The following is a 23,654-nucleotide window of genomic DNA, read 5'->3' on the forward strand; positions in this document are numbered from 1 at the left end:
TCAAAATATATACAGAATATTATGACTTCTTCAAATCTCCAGTGCTAAGACTTTAGTCTAAACCATCATTGTCTCTGACCTAGATTATTTCAACAGTCTCCCAACTGGTCACACTGCACTTGGCTTTACTGTCCTTTGGTTTAATCATGACACAGCAGTCAGAAGGATCCTTTTGAAACATATGTCAAATCTTGTAACCCCTCTGATTAGCTCACCGTCACTGCAATCACTTCCACTTATTGTAACAGCCAACAGTGTGATTAAGCCTCTCTGACCTCATCTGCTACTAATCTACCCCTCTTTCTTTGCCACATCACATTGGTCCTGAAAATGACACACATACTTTTCCCTCAGAGCCTTGCACTTGTTCTTTCATCCTAGAATTTTCTTACCCCAGGTATCTGAAGGGCTTGATCCACTTCTACTCTTTCACTGTCAGCCCACACTTCCTTCATGTTTGTATTTAAGTGTCGCTTTCTCAGTAAGGCTTTTCCTACTTAGAATTTCAATTCCACATTACCCTTCTTCCCTTTCTCAGTAAGGCTTTCCCTACTTAGAATTTCAATTCCACATTACCCTTCTTCGCTTCAAAACAATGCACGTGAGATCCAAAATGGAAGAGTAGATAAGTGTTGTGCTTGCTTCATCTTGTGAACAGCTGAACCTTAGAGGAGCTGGCAACTGGCAGCAGGCCTTGGTATGTCCTGGCTTTTTGTGGAGCTACCCCAGGCCCAGTACTGGTGGGAGACATCCTCATTTCACAACATGGCCTTTCCCATGTGACTCCAGGTCCAGCACAGGCAGCAACATGGATCATTTTGTGGCTCCTACCAGGTACTCCCTGGCCAGTCACAGGCAGTGGGTGACCTGGGCCTGCATCAGAGCCCTTCCCAAGAGGCCCCAGAACCAACCTACTTGGAGGTTGGCTTGAGACCAGAGCAGAGCACCACCCAATTAGCCCCACAAGTGGCATACCCAAAGGGCAGTCTCAACAGGCACCAGAGCCTGCTGGGATGAATCATGCTCCACGTGGTATGCCCCCCAAACAGCAGCCCATAAGCTGTGGACATGATCAAACCTTATAGCCAGTCAGCCTGAGTGTTAGTCTCACCCACTGACATGCCAATAGCAATCAAAGTTCAAATATAACAAGAGGGCACACACAACCCACACAAGGGACACTCTTAGAGCACTCAGCACAGAAAACCAGGGAGACTGTGCCACTGGGCCCCACAGGGCACCTACTACATAAGACCACCTGGCAAGACTGGGAGATCTAGCAGATCTACCTACTGCGTAGAAACACAGAGAGGCTCCCAGATAAGGAAATAAAGAAATACAGCCCAAATGAAAGAATAGGAGAAAACTCCAGAAAAAAAACTAAACAAAATGGAGGCAAGTAACCTACCAGATACAGAGTTCAAAGCACTGGTTATAAGGATGCTCAAGGAATTTAATGAGAACTTCAACAAAGACATAGCAAGCATAAAATAGGACATGAAAACCATATAAAAGAACCAGTCAAAAGTGAAGAATACAATAACAAAATGAAGAATGCACTAGAAGAAATCACCAGCAGTCTAGAAGAAGCAGAGGATTGAATCAGCGATTTGGAAGACATGGTAGCAGAAAACAACCAACTGGAACAGCAAAAGGAAAAAAGAATTTTAAAAAATGAGGATAGCTTAGGAGACCTCTGGGAGAACATCAAACATAACAACGTTCGCATCATAGGGATACCAGAAGGTGAAGAAGAAAGCAAGAGACTGAGAACGTATTTGAAGAAATAATGACTGAAAACTTTCCTAACCTGGCAAAGGAAATAGACATACAAGCTCAGGAAGTGCAGAGAGTCCCAAGCAAGATGAACCCAAAGAGGCCCACACCAAGACATTATAATTAAAGTGGCAAAGGTTAAAGACAATGAGAGAATCCTAAGAGCAGCAAGAGAAAAGCAAGTGATAACTTATAAGGGAGCTCCCATAAGATTGTCAGCTGATTTCTTAACAGAAACTTTGCAGGCCAGAAGGGATTGGCAGGAAATATTCAAAGTGATGAAAAGTCAGGACTTACAACCAAGATTACTCTACCCAGCAAACCTACCATTTAAAAAGAAAGACAGATAAAGAGCTTCCCAGATAAGAACAAGCTTAAAGATTTCATCACCACCAAACCAGTCTTGCAAGGAATGTTAGAGGGACTTCTTTAAGATGGGGGGAAAAATTAAAATATGAATAATAAAATACCAATAACTACATATCTATCAACCATTACTTTAAATGTAAATGGGTTAAATGCTCCAATCAAAAACATAAGGTAGCTGAATGGATAAGAATACAAAGCCCTTACATATGCTGCTTACAAGAGACTCACCTCAGTTTGAAAGACACACAGACTGAAAGTAAAGGGATGGAAAAAGTTATTTCATGAAAATGGAAATGGAAAAAAAATCTGGAGTAGCAATACTTATATCAGACAAAATTGACTAAAACAAAGGCTATACTATAACAAGAGACAAAGCAGGACCCAGTAATCCACTTGTGGATATTTATCTGAAGAAGCCCAAATGCTACTTTGAGGAGACCTGTGCCTCCATATGTTCATTGTAGCATTGTTTACAATAGCCAAGACATAGAGGCAGTCTGGGTGTCCATCAATGGATGAATGGATAAAGAGTATTCGGTACATATATGTAATGGAATATTGCTCATCCAGGGAAGAGAATGGATTCTCTCCATCTGTAGAAGCATGGATGGATCTGGAGGGTATTGTGCTGAGTGGAGTATTTCATATAGAGAAAGACAGATGCAATGTGATTTCACTTATATAAGGAATCTAAAGAACAAAATAAAACAGAAACAGATTCCTAGATATAGAGAGCATTGTGATGTTTGCCAGATGGGAGGGTTTGAGGGGGTGGGTGAAATATGGGAAGGGATTAAGAAGTACAAATTGGTTGTTACAAAGTAGTCATGGGGATGTAAAGTAAAGCAGAAGGAATATAGTCAATAATATGGTAATAGCTATGTATAGTGCCAGGTGAGAACTAGACTAGTCACTTCTTAAATTATATAAATGTCTAACCACTATGCTGTACACCTGAAATTAATATAAAATAATGTTGAATGTTAACTGTAATTGAAAGATTTTTTTTTAAGGGAAGAAAAGGTGAAAGGAAATAAGAGGTCAAATTTTCAGGTATAAGGCAAAGAAGTCATGGGTATGAAATTTATAGCATGGGGAATATAGTCAATAGTGTTGTGATCGCACAATATGGTGTCAGATGGTTGCTGGATTTATGGTGATCACTTCTTTAGGTATATAAATGTTGAACAACTATGGTGTACACCTAAAACTGATATAATGTTGTCTGTCAGATATATTTTATAGTAAAATTCTTTTAAAAAAATAATGCATACATACTACACTCACACACTTCTGTTCCCCTTCCCTGATTTAATTTTCTTTTCCCTAAGACTTACCACTATTTAATATGTTATTTACTTAGTTTTCTTGTATATTGTCTGTCTCTCCCAATTGGAATGTGAATTCCAAAAGGTCCAGAACTTTTGTCTGATGTATGCATTATTTTATTCCAATGCCTCTGATGGTGCATGGCACATACTAATTGCTCAATAAATAGTTGTTGAATGAATGCATGGATGCATGAATCTGTACTGGAACCCCAATACTACAGGCTATGAACCAGTGGAAACATCCATGCCTAGCAACAACTTTAAATAGCAATTCACCATGGTATGTTAATTATACAAATTTCTAGCCTTCTTCTGAATTAACATTAGGCATTCAATACTTACCATGTCAAATATTTTCCCCTGGTTTCTAACTGATGATGGCAATGACATTGCATACATCAAACCATTTCAACATTTTGCATGATTTATCAGCCTTTCAATATCATTCTTACTGTCAAACTATTCATCCCATATGCATCAGTAATATTATTTTCTCACCATTCCTAAGTGGTTTTTTGGGAAACTTTGTTTTTTATTGAGATATAATTGACATATAACATTATGTAAGTTTAAGATGTACAACGTCTTGATTTGATGTTTTTAAATCATCTCTTTTCATTTCCATTGTAACTTATGCCTCTTCTTTAAGGGCCTTCCAACATTCTTGAGTCTTTTGCACTGATACACATGCTAAAGGTAATAATGTTTGTAAACCTGCAATGACTTCCATGTTTCTGTACGAACACAGCAAAGTTGGCATAAACCGGAAGTTGTAAGTTAGTGACCTCTAGATGAATCAGTTATGAGTTAGCCAACATGGCATTTGTTTTTATTAATTCATTGCCAATATATTAAAAAAAATCATCATTTCACATAAAAATACAAATTTCTGGTTTCTCTTGAACAATCAAATCTGCATTCCTTCTACCACTACCTTTAGACAAGATATATATTTTCCAGTGTGTGGCACTCCCTGACACTCATACTCTGCCCATTTCACTTAGTTTAGTTATCTGCCTCATCCTTTTAGGTATTTGAGATGAACTCAAACCATAGGTATGACAATGGCTTAAAAATTTAAAGAACCCTGTAAGCCCATTTGTGCCAACTACTAGGGCAGGCAGAGGTTGACACACTTATTCTGAAGCATAGTTTTCTGTTTCTGAACACTTACAAAATTAAAGTTTATAAATTTAGTAGCTCCCGTAAATACAGTGCCAAAAGCAGTTTTGGAGAGTCCATACTTCATTCATTCCGGCGCTTGTTTCTTTTTTGATGCTTAATTTAAAAAATGTATTTTTTGTTTATCTTTCATTTAGCCTGCATTTCTCTTCTTTTAACTAGGAAAGAGCAATGAGAAAGGAGATGAGGTAAGAAGGGAGAGGGTGGTACAAGGGGGTAAAGAGGGTCAAATATATGGTGATGGAAGGTGAACTGACTGGGTGGTGAATACACAATGCGACATATAGATGATGTATTACAGAATTGTACACTTGAAACCTATATAATTTTACTAAACAATATCACCACAATACATTTTATAAAAATAAAGGAGATTGAGATGCCAAAGGATACACCCTTCCATTTCTCATTCCTTTGACTGGAGTTCATAAAGGACTAGGGGCCCTTTTAAGGCAAAACCCTCACTGTGCAGATGACTGACACAGCTCTCTGGGGTGGTGACAGGAATCACTCAACTACTCAGGTTAAAATATGTGACCACTTGGGCATATATTTATCATATTTTCTGGCTACCATATAATTCATCTAAAAGAAGACCTCCATCGATTGGTTAATAAGCCCTCAGTCTTCATCTATAAAAAGTACATAGCCAAAAGAAAATGGGAAATGTCACTGAGGTTCAATCCTAATTACTTTGGATTGGAAGCAAAGAGTCAGGAAGCAAATTGTCGTGGTCTGGCCTACAAACTCCACAAGAACAGAGACTGTGTCCATCTTATCCTCTGCTGTATTCTTTTTTTTTTTTTTTAATTCAAATTTGTTGGGGTGACAATGGTTAGTAAAATTACATAGGTTTCAAGTGTACATTTATATAATACATTATCTGTATATTGCATTGTGCGTTCACCACCCAGAGTCTGTTCTCCTTCCATCACCATATATTTGACCTCCTTTACCCTCATCTACCACTCCCCTCCCCCCCCTTACCCTCTGGTTACCATTAAACTATTGTCTGTATCTATGGGTTTTTGTTTCTTTATTTGTATTCTCAATGTCGGACTGAGTGCCTTGCAGAAAGTAAGGTGAATGAGGAAAATAGTGAATGAATTTGGGTGTCATGATCATTGCAGGCAGAAATAAGTTCTCAGAATTGTTGGGCACTTCCAGGGTCTTGCTGATGGAAGCAGATCTGACACATTGGTGTTTATGTTTCCATTATTAATATTCCTGTTTGGTTCAAGGGAGTTCATTTTTAGCCATGTTTCCTTTCCCAGAGTATGATTTTTCTCAAAATGGACAGAATTTGAAGTGCACGTGCTTTCTCCTTTATTGATACTTAATCTTTATTGGACACAGAAAACTGGGAACAAAATACAATCCTTTATTATCTAATATTATATAATTTAAAATTTAATATGCATCTAGATATATTCCATTTTAGTACATGCCAAAAAATTGATCGAATTGTCCTTTCGTCTTTCTCCCCCTCTTAATTTTAGATGTTAGGCCTTGAAGTTTCGCTCATTTGCTTCTAAATGCTTCCTCCTGGAGTGGATTCTATCTCATAGTTTCAGTTACCTCATGCTTTGAGTGATGAAGCTCAAATCTGTATCTTCTGCCTGACCCAGCCCCACAACTCCAGTTACAGTTTGCACTGTGCACAGGCCAGCTCTCCTGAGCCTTTTCAGTGTTGCCTCAATCTCATTGTGGTCCAGTGGATTTCATACTTGTCTTCCCGAAATGCCACTTTTCTCTCCAGGACATCACTCTTGCCTGAATTCCTTAAGTGATTAACCTCAGTCATCGTTGACACATCTTTCTCATTTATCCTCTATAAACTGTCAACCTCTGGAATGTCTCTTATGTTTCTTCTCCTGCCCTTTGCCACCATGCCAGGCCTGGCAGTTATTGCCTCATACCTTATCAAAGACCATGGCTTCCTAACCCTTCTTATTTCCAGTCACTTCCCCACTCTATTCCATTTCTCTGCCAACAAACTAATCTAAAATCTTCTGTTTCATTATTTTATCTCTACTGCTTAAGTTCCCTATGATTCTCTACCTTGTTTGTTTTGTGTCTTCCTTGGCACTTCATTATACACAGTAAATGCTTGTTTATAAATGAATGCTTGAAATAAGGAAACTGTGTCATATGAATTCACTGAGCTAGGCTGACTGTCCTTTGGCCTAGTATGCAGAGAATTGGCAGCTGATTCATATCTCTATTTAAAGAATGGAGAACTTGACCAGAAATATTTTCACAGTACAGCTGCAGATAAACAGTAAAAACAAAAACTTTTCATCTGGGCCTCAGTTTACTTACTGTAAAATAGAGTAAATGCCACCTATATCATGGGCTTTATGATGCAAATATTAAATGTGATATGTTAAGGCGCCCAGCATAGGGCATAAGTAGATGCAAAATGTATTCCAGTTAAATCTTATAAGGAGATTGAATGAATGAGTTTGAATTGACATAGTGAAGTATTTAGGTATTTTATATAAAACAGAATTTGCAAATTCAGATTCAACTAAAATTTCTCACTAATAGGACCACTGTGTTAGATGTGTTAGCATTATCTCACTTATTCTTCAAAGTAATCCTGTGATATAAGTGGCATTTTCTCCAATTTCCATATAAGTTCAGCTGAGGAAAAGGAAAATGCCTTACACAAGATCCATTAGCATATGCTGGTATCAAGGATTTGTCTTTAAGATTTCTAATTTCAGATCTTTTGCTTTTCCCATGTACCATGCTTCTCAAATAGTTTTCTAATTCAGTGTTTTTTTTTCAGTTGTTGTTGTTTTTGTTTGCTTGTTTTTACTTTTTTTGTTAGGTTTGTATTCTTACAAGGCTCATGACTTTCTGTTTTAATATTTAATTCACACTCTTTATCTTTTATTGTTTTCTATATGCTTATTTTAATCTTTGTCCTTGTATTTGTATTCTTGGTGGTTGGGAGCATCTCAAACATTGTCTCAGTAGCAGCAGTGTATCTATTTCCAAAAGTTGAGAAAATATTGTCTTTCCAGCATGGGAAGTTAAAGGTAAGTGGCATACATTGATTTGAGCCTGCATCTGTTTTAATGAATCTGTTACTGCAAATAAGTTATAAAATGTCAGTGAATATCTAGGGAGTTGTTATAAACTAAAATGCAACAGATTCTCTACTTTTGAAATGGTCATAGCCTGCATAGTGTGCTGAATTAAACTTTTTTAATAGTTAGAAATATTGCTGGGATAGCGTTTTTATGTACTTGACATTTTATGAAAATAAAAATTGCAGCTATGAACAGCCCTCTTCTTTTTATAATCCACCTGGCAATAATAGCTATAATTAGCTTTTGTTGCGTTGTTACCAGAAAGGGATAATAAAATTAGCACTAAACAGATGTAAACTGCCATCTTTATATGTCAGCTGCATACGTAAAATTTCCCTCTGGGAGACCTATTGTTCTTAAAGAGTGAATTTAGATTTGTATTTATTATAAAATATCTAATTACTTTTGATCTTTGGTTTAACTTTTAAATTCTCTATTGTTTATCGAATCAATTTGCCTTCTCAACTAATCAAATAGTTGTTAAATTTGTGCTATGAGCAATGAATCATGCTAGATGCCAGGAGAGGGTGTAATTCCTGTACTCCAAAAATTGACGTTTCAGTTGGGACATGTACATAGCATCCCCACGCTATTTATATATTCTGATCCCTCCGAAATGCCCTTCATCACTCTCTTTTCTTTCCCTTGCTGAGTCCCACACTTTTTGAGGCTCATTGACACATGTTCTAAGATGCCTTCCTACCTGGAGCCCCACTCCCAAGTCATTGGTACCCTGCAAATAGTGTTAGTCATAGGATATTATAATTGTTAGTATGTTTGGTAACGTCCCAGATTGTGAACTCTGTGAGCATGTAAGTCTGTTAGTTTTGTTTTGTGAGGGCCTGGCACATGAAATATTTAGGTATTTTATATATGTAATAATAATAATAATAATTATATATATATATATTTATTTATATATATATATATATATATATATATATATATATATATATATGTTTCCTAATAAGAATTTGATGAAAGAATAAAGATTCTACAAGCACATATCAATATATAGTCATAGAAATTAATTGACAAAGAAAGGTAGCATGCAAAAAATGTCAAGAATGGCTTATAAACAAGTACTATCTGTTTTAGGAGAACAAAGATTAGATTGGTGGTCAAAGAAGGATTCTGTTCTTTTTTATTAAATTTACTGAGGTAACATTGGTTAATAACATTATATAAATTTCAGGTATACAACATTATAATTTGATATCTATGTACTCTATCACGTACTCACCTCCCGAAGTCTAGTTTCCTTCCATTACCATATATTTGACACCCTGTACCCAGTTCACCCTCCCCCAACCCCTTTCCCCTCTGGTAACCAGCATTCTGTTGTCTGTATCAATGAGTTTGTTTTTGTTTGGTTGGTTAGTTCATTTTTTACTTTTTTGTTTTATACTCCACATATCGGTGAAATCATACAGTTTTGTCCATTTCTGTCTGACTTATTTCACTTGGTACAATATTCTCAAGATCTATCCATGTTGCCCAAAATGGCTCTCTCTCTCTCTCTCTCTCTCTCTCTCTCTATATATATATATATATATATATATATATATATATATATATATATATATGATATATATATATGAGATATATATATGTATATATACGTATATATATCTCATATATATATATCTCACATATATATATATATATATATATATATATATCACATCTTCTTTATCCATTCATCTATCGATGGACACATGTTGTTTTCATGTCTTGACTATTGTAAATAATGCTGCAATGAACACAGAAGTACATATATCTTTATAAAGTAATGTTTTCTTTTTCTTTTCCTTTTTTTTTTTTTTTTTATTTTGGTAAATATCCAGAAAAGAATTGCTGGATCACATGTTAATTCTAGTCTTAATTTTTTAAGGAAGCTCCATAGTGTTTTCCATAATGGCTGCATAAATTTACATTCCCACCAACAGTGTATAAGGGTTCTCTTTTCTTTACATCCTCTCCAGCACTTGTAATTTCTTGTCTTTTTGATAATAGCTATTCTAATAAGTATGAGGTGATATTTCATTGTGGTTTTGATTTGCATTTCCCTAATAACTAGTGATATTGAACATCTTTTCATATGTCTGTTGGCCATCTGTATGTCTTTCTTTGAAAAATGTCTACTCGCATCCTGTGCCCATTTTCTAATCAGATTGTTTGTTTGTTTTTGTTGTTGTTGAGTTGTATAAGTTCTTTTTATATTTTGGATATTAACCCCTTATCGGAAATATCATTTGCAAAAATCTTCCGTTGCTTGCCTTTTTGTTGTGTTGACTGTTTCCTTTGCTGTGCATAACCTTTTTAGTTTGATGTATTTGCTTTTGTTTCCCTTTCCTTTGGAATTAAATTCACAAAAACACCTCTAAGACCAATATCCAGAAGCCTATGTTTTCTTCTTTATATTTTATTGTTTCATGTCTTACATTCAAGTCTTTAATCCATTTTGAGTTAATTTTTGTGGATGGTGTAAGGTAATGGTCTAGTTTCATTCTTTTGCATGTGGCTGTCTAGTTTTCCCAACACCATTTATTGAATAGACTTTCCTTTCTCCATTGTATATTCTGGGTTCCTTTCTCATAAATTAGTTGCCTATATATGTGTGGGCTCTTATTTCTATTACATTAGTCTGTGTGTCGTTTTTCTGCCAATACATACTGTTTTGATTACCGTAACTTTATAGTATAGTTTGATGTTGGGGCCTGTGTTATCTCTGGCATTATTCTTTTTTTCTCAGGATTGAAGGAAGGATCAGGGCCAGCTTCATGGGTGTACAACCGATATAGTAACCCTTGTACTCAGATGGGCTCTACACTTGGCTTAATGCTCTGTTGTCACCATCTAAAACTTCTTAATCGATATAAACAAAGGACCCCCATTTTAGTTTTACACTAGGATCCACAAGTTATGTATTTGGTTTCATTCCTGATTCTAGGAAAATGAGTTAGATTTATAGATATTGGGAGTGGGAAGAGCAGGCAGCAAGAGAGAGCACAGGAGTCTGATAGGCATCATGAGAAGTGTATAGGCATGCCAGAGGGTAAACAGACCAGCTCAAGAGCAACAAAGGACTTAGATTGTTAGTATGAGGATTGAAAAATGAGTAGAGGCAGAGTTTAAATACTATCCTGAAAGTGATGTGTGATCTCAGATGATTAGTGTAGCTTTATGAAAATTAGTGTGGTGGCAATATGCAGGATGGATTAAGGAGCCGTGAGGCAAGGAATAGGGGATCAGAAAGCTGATCAAAAGCCTAGGAGTATGGTAATAAGGCCTTACATAAGGTAGAAGAGGCACAGAAAGCACAAAATTGGGAAAGACTATGAGAGAAAAATAGATGCAACTTTGACCACATGTGGGAATTGAGAAAAGACTAGGAATCAAGGAGTACTCCAGAAAGTCCTGGGCCAATGATGCACTTCTGGCTGAACTAAGGAAGTGGGGTGCAGAGGAGCTTATTTGTTAGAGGAATGATGGGTTCAGTTTTAGATATTTGAGATGATAGCAGGATTTCAAAATAGAATTATTCATTTTGCAATTAAATATAAATAATTGTTCCTGGAGAAGAGAGTTTGGGGAAAAAAAGGATGGTCAACTGTGTCAAGTGTTGGATAAAGGCAAATGCATTGAAGACTGAGTAAAGTCCTTTAGATCACAGTTTTTGAAGAGCAATGAGAAGAGCGACCCAATGAAGACTGTATGGGAATTGAGGAAATAAGGTAGCACTTCTTAAATTCATAATTTCTCTTCTGCAAACTCACTTCTGCATTTCCTGTCTCATTGAATGGTACCACTCTCCCCATCCAGTTTACCATCCAGAAATGAGGTCATCCTTGACTCCTTCTCCTTTATTCAATCTTTTGTTTCCTCTGTATTCAATCAGTTCTTTCTTGTTCTGTCTGCCCACCAAGTGTTCCTTGAATCTACCCACCTTCCTTTGTCCCACGACCACTTATTATCACCCTAGACCACGCTGAAGGCAAAGTCCTCAGGAATAGTCTCATCTTTATCTTCCCTACCTCCACTCCAACCCTTGCCATCTCATTCCTCTCATTGGAGGTAGGAAGATTTTTCTAAAATACAGGTCTGATTGTGTCAATTTCTGCTTAAGGCCCTGTTATGAATTGTGTCCCCATCACACGATATTGAAGTCCTCACACCAGTGCCTGTGAATAAGACCTTATTTAAAAAGAGTATTTGCAGATGACCACATTAAGATGAGGTCAGTAGCGTGGGCCGTAATCCGATATGACAGTCTCCTTATAAAAAGGGGAAATTTGGGCACAGCAGAGATCTGGGTGATGCCTCTACAAGCCAAGGATACCAAAGATTGCCAGCAAACCACCAGGAGCTGGGAGAGAGGCATGAAAGGGATTCTCCCTCACAGCCCTCAGAAGAAGCCAGCACTGTATATTTGGTGCCATGCAGGCATCTACAGCTCGTGGATAGTATTCTAGTACCTTAACCATACCCACACAAAATTTTGAATGACACATATTTCTAAGGGACCCAGCAAAACCTTGAGTAATTCTCTTCTGGGTCCCTTAGAAATATGTGATCAGCATATAAGACATTAGCACCATGTATCCAGGCTACATTATTTTCACTGTTAACAGCATTATAAACCTCATGGACTTAGTTAGTATATTTTTACAGTATACTTCTGAGTTTGTTAAATTATGATGATATTAGTGATTGGTTTGGTTCAATTCCAGAATCTCTGACTAGTGACAGATTTGATAGCACTTCAGTGTAATTGAATAGCTTATTCTTCATTGCTTGTGACGTATCCAGCATGTTATGAATTAATTGATATTAAACCTATGATTTAACCAGTCGTTAATGATTTTTTAAGGAAAACTTAGTGGCTGGCCTCCTAAAGACACGTATTTTGTTTCATTCAGGCCCTGACTGGTTTTTAGCCAGTTTAAACTGTATCTAGAATAAAGTTATCTTTGATGATATGACAGGGTGGGTTTTTCCCCTCTCATAAAAGCGAATAACTACATATATGGTATGGATTTAACTAGTCTTATAATATTGATAGTTATAGGCAGAAATTTTTTAATCAAATGGTTAGAGCTTAAATATTTGCAGGCAATTTCTTTTCCTTTAGGAAAAGAAAAAAATACACATTCACTTCCATTCTTCAGAAAATTGAGCAGTGCCAGTTTCCATTGGGTATTTCCTTATTAAAATGTTCCAGGGTTTTAGGGAGATGGAAGGGAATCTTGGTGGGGTGAGGGAGACCAGGGTGTGGAGAATGACAGGGAGAGGAGCAGGCGAGGGTATGCTTAAGAACTAAGCAGAAATATAATTTGACCAAAATTACTCGTGAAAAAGTTTGGAAAGTGAAATTCAAACTCCTAAAATGTTAGTTAAGGAAATCAGAATTAAGAAATTACTCTTTTGCCAACACAGTTATAGACTAACATTATTCAGGGGAGGAAAAGTTTCTTAAGAGTTACTTTTATAATTTTAAATTCTAATTTTTTTGTTACTTTCTTAATTTTGGAAATCTTACAAGTTTAAACTTTATCCTTTTTAAATTATTTGAGCATAATTTATATATTTTGAGGTTAAAATAAAGAGGTTTTCAGACAACCTCTTTTTCATAAACTGATTCCTGACAGGCCATGTCTCTCTTTTTTAGTGTTCAAAGCCTAGAAGCAATTTCTTGACTGGCCATGACCTTTTCCTGGGTTAGCCCTAGCTTTTGACTATTAAGGGAGCTCCTAGGCTTTCAGGTACTCATTAGGGTCAGTCTGCTTAGAGTCTTGTGGTGCTAGATGGGTCACATTGGAGCCAGTGGCAGAGAAGACATCTATGAGTTTGACCCTTTTTATCACAAGCCTCAGTATTTGAAAAGTTGTTACTAGTACTTTTAAACAACGCTCCAAGAAAAATTGCTTTTTCTTTCTCACCACTTCACAGAGAGTGGACTTCTCCTATAGACAGCACAGCCTCCATTAGAAAAGACGGTGATGTGTCCACGGTGGGCTTTATCACTGAGGGCCAATTGGGATGTGGAGGAAGTCCAGAAATGGCAGGGTGACCTGGTGGTTCTGTCCTTGGAAAGGGGATTGGGTTTGGCTTTGTGTATTTATACTGTATAATAAGGGCCACACTTTTCCCTTTGGTCTGTGTATGTATTGATTTCACTTAATGATATTTTCCCATGCCAAAAACAAAAAAAGAAGGAACCAACTCTGCTGGTACCTTTTTGAACTTCTGGTCTCCAGAACCATGAGGCACTTACTCTCTGTTTAATAAATTTATTTTAATAAATTTTAAACAACCCAATTTGTGGTACTTATTTATAGCAGACCTATTATCATGCAGACCCTAAACTAGCCCCCCACTACTTGCAGGCTAAAGCCCAAACTACTTATTACAGCTGAAAAACCCACCATGATCTGGCCTGTGCTAAAGTCTCCAGGCTTTTCTCTTTCTTTCAATCCAACCCCTCCCCCAAACCCTCTACCGCACCCCACCAGCCCCTCACTCTTTACTGCAGGAGTACTCAGCTTTGTCAGATTCTTGATATATCTTGCTTTGTCTCACCTATGATCTTTTGCAGGTGCCATTTTCTTGTGGTTAGAGTATATTTCTGCCTTTCCTTTCCATCCCATCCTTCTAGTCTTAGCTTAGTCCTCTTCATTCATTTATTCAACAAATATATAGATTTGGATATTCTCATTCTTTAAAATTTTTAAAAGTTTTTCAACTATAGTTCACATTCAATATATTAGTTTCAGGTGTACAGCATTGTGGTTAGACATTTATATACCTTACAAAGTGATCCCCCCAATAAGTCTAGTACCCATCTGGCACCATACATAGTTATTACCATATTGTTGGCTATATTCTCTATGCTATACTTTACATCCCCATGACTATTTTGTAACTGCCAATTTGTACTTCTTAATCCCTTTCCATTTTTCACCCAGGCTCCCACCCACCTCCCATCTGTCAACCATCAATTTGTTCTCTGTATCTATGAGTTTGTTTCTGTTTTTTTGTTTATTTTGTTTTTTAGATTCTACATACAAGTGAAATCATGTGGTATTTGTCTTTCTCTGTCTGACTGATTTCACTTAGTATAATACCCACTAGGTCCATCCATTTGTTGTTCCAAATGGTAAGATTTAATTCCTTTTTATAGCCAAGTAATATTCCTTTGTATATATGTACCACATCTTTTTTATCTATTGACAAACACTTACGTTGCTTCCATATCTTGGCTGTTGTAAGTAATGCTGCATTGAACCTATGGATACATATGTTTTTTCAAATTAGTGCTTTGGATTTCTTTGGATAAATATCCAGAAGTGGGATTACTGTGTCATATGGTAGTTCTATTTTTAATATTTTGAGGACCCTCCATACTGTCATGCTGCCTGTTATCAAACTTTACTACAAGGCTGCAGTAATCAAAACAGCATGGTACTAGCATAAAAACAGACATGTACATCAATGGAATAGAATAGAGAGCCCAGAAATAAACTCAAAAATGTATGGTCAATTAATCTATGACAAATGAGGCAAAAATATACAATGGGGTAAAGACAGCCTCTTCAATAGATGGTGTTGGGAATTTCAACACATATTTTTGAAATGCTAGGTACAGGGTTTAGCGGTAACAAAACAAACACAGCCCTTCGCTCATGGGATGCCCAATGTAGCAGGAGAGACCAATATCCAATGAGGCAACAGGAGGCAAGAGATGTCAGCACAAAGTTGGACACCATAAAATAGATGGATTGTGTAAAGTGCTGAAGGCTACACAACAAAGCTGAACCTCAGGCCTATAATGAAAGAAGTCAACAAGAAGCAATTCAAATCACATCACAGACACTCAGCAAAGCTCAGAACCCTGCAGCACAACATACCTTTGTGAAAGATGGAGCTGAAAAACAGAAAGGTGGTAAAAAGTGTACATAGGGAGCAGTTGAAACATTTCTCACCCCATCCAGATCTCCAGCTTGCTATAAAAAAAGAAGATTCAGAGGGAAATAGTTTTGGACTACTAAAAATGTAGTAGAAATTAAATGTTCAGTAGAAGTTTTGAAGAAAAAGTTGAACAACACGCTGGCAGTAGAACAGGAAAGCCAAGAAGCAGAAAATAGGAGGAAAAAAGAAAACAAAATTAGAGGATCAATCCAGAAGACTCAACATCCAAATATATCTAATTCCAAGGAAAGAGAACATAGAAAACAGAGGAAAGGAAATGTGAGAGAGAGGGAGAGAACTTTCCAGAACTGAAAGACTTCAATTTCCAGATTGAGATTACTGAGTCCCTAGCACAGTGAATGAAAACAGGCCCACTCTAAGACATATCATAAAATTTCAGAATGTCAGGCATAAAGAGAAAGTCCTAAATATCTCCAGAAATTAAAAAAAAATGTATGACATGCAAGAAACCATAAGTCAGACCTCTCAACAGCAACACTGGAACCTAAAACACCAGAACAACTCCTTCAGAATTTTGAGAGGAAATGATTTTCAGGAGTGAGGGTAGACTATTTATGTTTTCAGTTATAAAATGTCTCAAAATTTTTATGTCTCATGTAATCTTTCTCAGGAATCTACTACCTTTAGATGTGCTTATTAAAACAAGGAAGTAGAAAGAAAATGGATGATAAGTCCAGAAACAGGAGATCCAACCGAGAGGGAAAAGAAGATTCCCCAGGATGATGGTGAAGGGAAGCTTCTGGATGGCAGTTTGGCAGCAGCAGGACCAGACAGGAGGATGAAGGATTCTAGGAAGGACCTCTCCAAAAGAGAAAAAAAAAAAAAAAAAAAAAAAGAGGATTCATTGTTGATTTTTAAAAATTATTTCTTAAATTAATTATTAATCGTTAATAATTAAACGATTATTTATTAAAATAATTTAATTAAAATTAAAAATTATTTTAAACTCTCTGTTGGAGAGTTTGGTACAGAATTAGTAATAGGTACATGGAAACCTAACAAATGAAAAAAAATACAAAAATGAAATATAAACATAGTGCTCTGCATAACTCAACTATGGATATTTATGTAGTCATTATAAGAACTGAATGTTAATTTAACTTAAAAGAAGTTATAACCTGTTGTACAGGGTTGTGAGAGGGTGAGTGTGTGCGTGTTGATGGAGTAAGAGGGCCAAATCTTCTTCTCCTGAGTAAGTTAAAAAAAAAACAACAACTAATCCTGAAGAATTAAGACACAGTATAAGCATAGCATCTAAAAATATGGAATAGCAGAAGAAACAGCTAAAACTGTTGAAAATAACTGTTTCTGAGGAATGGGAATTGGAGGTAGAGATAAAGAGTGTTAGGAGATGAATGTTTCACCATAAATCCTGAGGTAATATTTGACTTCTAAAACTATATACATGTATTATTTTGATTAAAAAATTAAAGAAAACATATGTCTACACAAAAACATGTACAGGATTGTTTACGGCAACATCATTCATAATATCCAAAAAGTGGAAACAACTAAAATGTCTATCAACTAATGAGTGGATAAATAAAATGTGGCATGTACATAGGATGGAATACTATTCTTCTGTAGAAAGGGATGAAATCCTGATACATGCTACAACATGGATGAGCCTTGAAAACCTTATGCTCAGTAAAAGAAGCTAGTCACAAAAGACCAGGTATTGTATAATTCCATTTATATAAAATGTTCAGAACAGGCAAATCTACAGAGACAAAATAGATTAGTGGCTGGGAGTTTGGAAGGTGGGGGTAAACAGGGAACAACTGCTAATGGGTACAAAGTTTTTGGGGGGATGATGAAAATATTCTGTAATCATATAGTGTGATGGTTGCCTAACTCTGTCAATATACCAAAACCCACTGAATTTCACTTTTAAACTGAATTTTATGGTATAAGAATCACACCATGATTTAAAAATTGAAGAACAATAAACTCTAATTCAGGGTTGTTTGGAGGAAAAAGTAAAATAATGTACATGGCTTAATCCAGAATCTGGTATAAATATTAAAAGACAGATTAACACTTATATAGCCTTTGCTATGTAGCAGGCACTCTTCTTAGTTCTCTACATATATAATTCACTTACCCCTCAGAGCAACTGTATAAAATAGACACTATCCTTAGCCCCATTTTGTAGATGAGGAAACTGAGGTCAGTGAAACTAAAAACTTTGCTCAAGATAACACAACTATTACAGCAGGAGAGCTGAGTGCTGCCCCGCATCTTTACTCTTAACAACTCCATGGTGCTCCCTGGGCATGCCTCCCTCACCCCAAGTCTGGCTTAGTGCTCTGTGTTCCCACAGGCACTCTGCTTTTCATCTGTCATGGTTCTAAGTACCACTTGCCTTTTCATTTGTCTGTGTCCTTGAGACAGTGGACATTCTACAAAGGCAGGGACTGTGCCCATCTTAATTACTGTCATTCCCTGCCTGTCAAATGTGAGGCGATAAGCAGTGGAGTGAAGCAGAGGTGTTTTTCCTTTGTACAAGTTTCCTTTGTACAGTAAATGAAGGGGAAGTGGAGGGAGTAAAAGAGATTAAAAGATTCTAGAAAAGCATGGGATAACTGATGGAGCAATGTATCTAAGGAAGCAGAAGGTGTAAGATTAAAATTATAATGAGAAACTATTGGCCTTGAGAAGATGAAAGAACACCTCCTTTAAGGCTGAAAGACAGTAGGAAATGATGGATCTTGTGAGAGCAGAGAAGGCTAATAAGGCAGCTCGTACCAGATGACTTGATCTCTCAATAACTAAGAGGCAGGAATCTTGGGCCAGGAAAGGATGTTGGAGAGTAGATTAGGCAAGAGGAGAGAGTTTGGAACACATGTCGAACTTTTGGGGGTCTGTTTAATATTATGATGAATAATATGGTGGACCCAGAAAAAAATCACATACACACAAAATTATGTATACATTTTCAGGATCCATGGACCCAAGATTGAGAACGCCTGCTCTCGGTAATTAATGAAATTGAATAAAAGAATTTCTGAGAAGTAATTTGAAGGCAAGCAGCTTGAATTTATAGCACTGCAAATCTGTGAGGGTAGTAGCTGATGCAGTATTAGAGACTGAGGCTGTGGGCTTCACAGCAGTTGGTGGGGTCAGGGAGGGGGGGCTAAGGGGGCAGTAGAGGCAGAGCGCGGGCAAAGTACAAGCCAGTGAAGAAGTGACCGAGATGGCAGTAGAGGCCTGTGGAGAGTGGGGAGTAGGAGGTGGGAAAGGTCCACTCCGGGTGTGGGATATCAGTGGTACATTGTAGAGAAGGTAAAAATAATAATAAAACCAAAAGTCAGTCTTCTGTTTATTATCATGATGATGCACAAGCAATTCTAAACACTGACAGTGATACAGTCCTCCTGTCTGAAAAAGCCTTGCTCTAAGACCTGAACGGTTGCCTGCCTCTGGGTAGATTTATGTCACTGAGGGGCAGATGGAGAGATTAAGATGGAGGGAGTGGTCCAGGATGTGGGTGAGGTGGCGCTGGGTCGCTGCTGTGAAGCCAAAGCTGAGCTGGTGCCAGAGCAGAAAGCCTCTATCAGCTGACTGGTTGTAAGCAGCACAATTCAGTGGCTTTCATCTCCTAGAAACTAGACATCATCTGGAATCCTACATTCTTTTTTTGACTTCAGTCTGCTGCTAGTCATAACAACATACGTTTCACCACCTTCAAAAGTCAGCTCTGCTCAAATCTGTACTTTGTTCCACTGCTTGTTGCACCCCTTTCATAATAGATGACGTTTATTTACTTACATGTCTTTCTCCTCTACTAGATCATGTACGAGCTGCGATAAAAGATACAGTGAATGTTTAAATTTTAAAAATGTATTATAGTAAAAGACACTTTGCCATTAATCCCCCTCAAAATACTCCCTCTCGCTTCAATACACTTATCCCACCATTCTTGCCACTTTCTGAAGCAGTTCTGGAAATCCTTTTTCATGAGTGTCTTTACTTCATCCTCTATTATGACATCCTCTATCCCATGTCACATATAGCTTCTAGTATGGCAACTTCTGTCAAATAAAACCATTATGGTATGTCCTCATCCACCTTATGCACCCGATCTGGCACCGTGTGACTTCTGGCTCTTCCCCAAAGTCAAAGTGGCCATGAAAGGTAAACGTTTTGAATCGATTCAGGACATCAAGGCAGCCACAGCAGTGCAACTAACGACACTCATGAAAGAGGACTTCCAGAACTGCTTCAGGAAGTGTCAAGAATGACGGGATAAGTGTGTTCAAGGTGAGGGGGAGGATTTTGAGGGGGATTAATGGTAATGTGTCTTTTATTGTAATAATTTTTTAAAATTTAAACATTCACCGTAGTTTTTTTTATCACACCTCATATTCCTTGAGAGCAGTGATTGTGTCTTGCTCATTTCTGCATCACCAGTGCCTACAGATAGGCACCCAAGCACTTGTTGAGCCAATTCTCAAGTATATTTGGCTCTTCTTTATAGATTCCTCAGGTCCGCGATGACCAGGCAACAGTAAATCCACAATGCTGCTGCTTTCCTTCTCCCAGGTACGTAAGTGAGTCTCTGTTTCCATTTATGAAGTGTTACTGCTGGACCTTCATTCCATCCTGAAACCACAGGGATGCAGAACCATATTTTTTTAAGTAGACCCACAGTTACCTCACACTTTTTTATCCCAAAGCCCATCAAGACATGATCAGTGGAATCCTGCTATAGGACCCCAAGTGACCAGCACGGAAACCACCAGCCTTTGGCTGCATTGTAATGTGATCTGTCTTGTCACAGCAATACATGGACACTTCTCTGGTGTCCTGAAAGAATTTAGGTGCTTCTTGAAACTGCTCTGCAACTTATTTTTGGGGAGTAATTATGCAATGGAGAACACAAGGTTCGATTCACCTCCTTAGTCTTCCCTGGAGGGTCACAAGATAGTTCTAGGTGAGATGAACCACTTCTAGAATGGACTGAGTCTCCACAATCCCTTCCTGTTGTTGTGCCCAACCCCTAAAATGGCCACTGTGGGGTTCTGACTAAGAAGTGGCCCACCGCTGGCTAATGGAGTAGAGAAACCAAACTGCTTGGTTTAACATTTGAGGTCAGGCGCAGGACCTTTCCAGAGGAGAAATCAAAGAAGCAAAAGAAATATAAAGGCAGCCCCCTAAACAGAGTACCCATTTGCGGGGTCCCAGGCCCCTAGTAAATACAGAAGTGAATGGAATGACCAAACATCATTACTGTAAGACCTGGTGACCAAACATCATTACTGTAAGACCTGGAGCACAGCCGTATACCCTGATTCCTCAATAGCAGGCTGCCCCCCGCCCACCCGGGCACCACACTGTCTCCAGGCAATGTGGAGACGATGCTTAAAGTTCATCAACATTATTTAGGGTGCTACACACCCTCACAACCACTGTTAGGTTATGAGCCCTTGAACACTTACATTTGAAGATGGAATTTGCCCTCGAGACAAGCATCCAGGTTTGGGCATAGAATAGAGCTATTCTCTTGCTAGTTCTCTTAAATGCGCATTCAAAAATAAATCTGGTCTGTATGAAGGAATTTAGCTGCCCTTTTTTTTTTTAGGGGGGGGGCTCTTTTTATTTATTTGTTTATTTATTTACTTAGTTAGTTAGTTATTATTAGTTTCAGGTGCACAAAACAATGTACTAGTCAGACATTTATCCTTATATCCCTCACAAAGTGATAACCCCCTCCCCCAATCTACTACCCCTCTGACATCACATACAGGCATTACATTTCCACTGTCTCTATTCCTAATGCTGTATGCCGCTTCTTGTAACTATCAGGGTATCCGATGGACACTTGTCTTATTAGGGAGACCACTTCAGGGATGGTGTAGTTGCCTAATCACTGCACTGTATACCTGAAGCTGGAGCTGAACAATAATGAATGTCAACTATAATTTTACATATATATATGTAAAACTATATATTATATATATACATATATAACTATAATTATATATATACATATATATGTATATATATATATATATATATATAACCACACACACACACACCCATTTAACCATCATAGCTGCCTGAGTGATCCGCTGGTGCTCTTGATAGGAAACATCTAAATAATTGAAGTCACTAATTGGGTTAAAGCGATCCCTAGCACATAGGTGTTCTATAAATAAAAGGGTGTGTAAATAATCTAGTGACCTTCCTTTTTTGGCCCTTCCCCTTAAAGAGGCCATTTTGTTTTGTTTGCACCAATAAAATCATTATTCGGGGACTCTTAAGAGAGGTTGGGTTTTGGCTGAGGCAGGGCTTTCCCAAGGAAATCCCTTTTAGTTTGTTTCAGGAGTATTGCCACATTTTCCCTTGGCTCTTTGACTCAAAATGAATAGTTTGTTTATCTTTGCTATAAGCAATTAGAAACCTGGGCTTTGCATTTGCAACTGGGGTCAGAGAAAGAAGTCAAGGTAGCAGGCTGACCTTGCCTTGTGATCTGAACTCAGGCAGGTTTAAGTAGCCCAGAACCTAACAGACAGCTAGAGGAGAAAGAAAGGGAAGGAAAGAGAAAAATGCTTATGAAGAGGAAGTGGTAAGAGGCTTCTAAATTTCAGTGTGACCTGTTCTGTCAGGTGATTTTTGCAGGGAGGAGGCACAAAAAAAAAACTTAAGTAAAATGTCCTTATAAAGACAAAATCTATTTCTTTCTTGGCTGGTGATTTGCCATTTTAGTCACTTCCTGCCTTGTGACCGCACACTCGGGGTTGACAAAGTTGTTCTGCAGATCAGAAAGAAGGGGTTTTCTGGTCACACGCCAGTACCATTGAGGACAGTTTTTCTACAAGGTAAATTTTCTTTATGTCGTTTTGTCATTTCTAAGTGCTTATGGTGTTTTGCTTGTTGGGTGGCTGTTTCCGTGGATTGTGGAGTTTGCCTTCAGAGGACGAGAGGTCTGGGCACCTGTCACCTGAGCCCTGTGAGAGCCCTGCCACTGCTAAAGTGCCGAGCAATGCTGCAGTCACTTCATGTGGCCACCCAGAGTGGGAACCCTCAGCTCTCTGCGCGGCTTATTCTCCAGTTATCCACTGTTACCGCCCCCAAAACTATGATTTTTTTTCCTTTTTAAACCAAACCATGTTCTGATTTATTTCTATTGCTTTATTTCAGGAAGGTTGTTTACTGTGATTTTATCTATTTTATAACGTTTTCAGTAAAGTATATATCGATCATTTGGATTGTGCTGAATGAGGGGAATTTAACTTTAGCCAAATGAGGGGGAATTTAACCTGAGCTCCTGTGGTTCTGTTTTACTAAAAAACTTCTTTACAATACGTTAGTGGATATATTAACATCTTGAGCCATATGTTAGTGTGATACTCGTTATTTGAGTGATTTGGGTGTCAATGGTTTTTAATGGGTATGCTTAATAACCACATGGAATTAGAGGCCACCTCTTCTCCGTTTATTCTCTAAAACTAAAAGCAATTTGTGTTGCTTAATTGTACTTTTTCATAGCATTATCTGACCTACCAATTATGCTTATGACCATACAAAATGACCATTAAGTTCTGGATGAAAGGTTTCTGTCTACAACAGAAATTCTTATGAAGTTGATATGGGATATTTATTCCAGGAAATTTGTTCAAACATAGACTTTGGATCTTGTAGCATCAGCCTTTATTTAATTATCATTATCCAACAATATTAAGAACCCTTGACAGACGATAAACATAAAAGCCATTTAGACTGGAAATGGATTTATTTATCAGCATACTTAGCAAAACCTACTTTTTCTTAATCACGTATAGCAACTTCTTTTCTGAAATTACTTCCTCAGGACAACGTTTTTTAAAAAAATCATTAAACAAAGGTGGTTTATCCACACATATTTTTATTTTAAATCTACATGAATTTATTATAATTG

The 23,654-nt window shown here is 37.5% G+C and overlaps 1 protein-coding gene across 2 annotated transcripts in view; it reads left to right on the forward strand.

Annotated features, from left to right (window-relative positions):
* LCP1 (lymphocyte cytosolic protein 1) overlaps nucleotides 1–23,654 on the forward strand; it is an 89,676-nt gene that overhangs the window by 13,203 nt on the left and 52,819 nt on the right. The window contains exon 1 of one of the 2 annotated variants that reach the window (XM_033104446.1): nucleotides 22,372–22,575. The exons of the other annotated variant lie outside the window; for it this stretch is intronic. The gene's annotated coding sequence lies outside the window, so the exon portion shown is untranslated. Of the gene's footprint in view, nucleotides 1–22,371; nucleotides 22,576–23,654 lie in introns of those variants that run through there. 2 annotated transcript variants of the gene reach the window in all.

Source organism: Rhinolophus ferrumequinum, chromosome 4, assembly GCF_004115265.2.
Source record: "Rhinolophus ferrumequinum isolate MPI-CBG mRhiFer1 chromosome 4, mRhiFer1_v1.p, whole genome shotgun sequence".
NCBI classification, from domain to species: Eukaryota; Metazoa; Chordata; class Mammalia; order Chiroptera; family Rhinolophidae; genus Rhinolophus; species Rhinolophus ferrumequinum.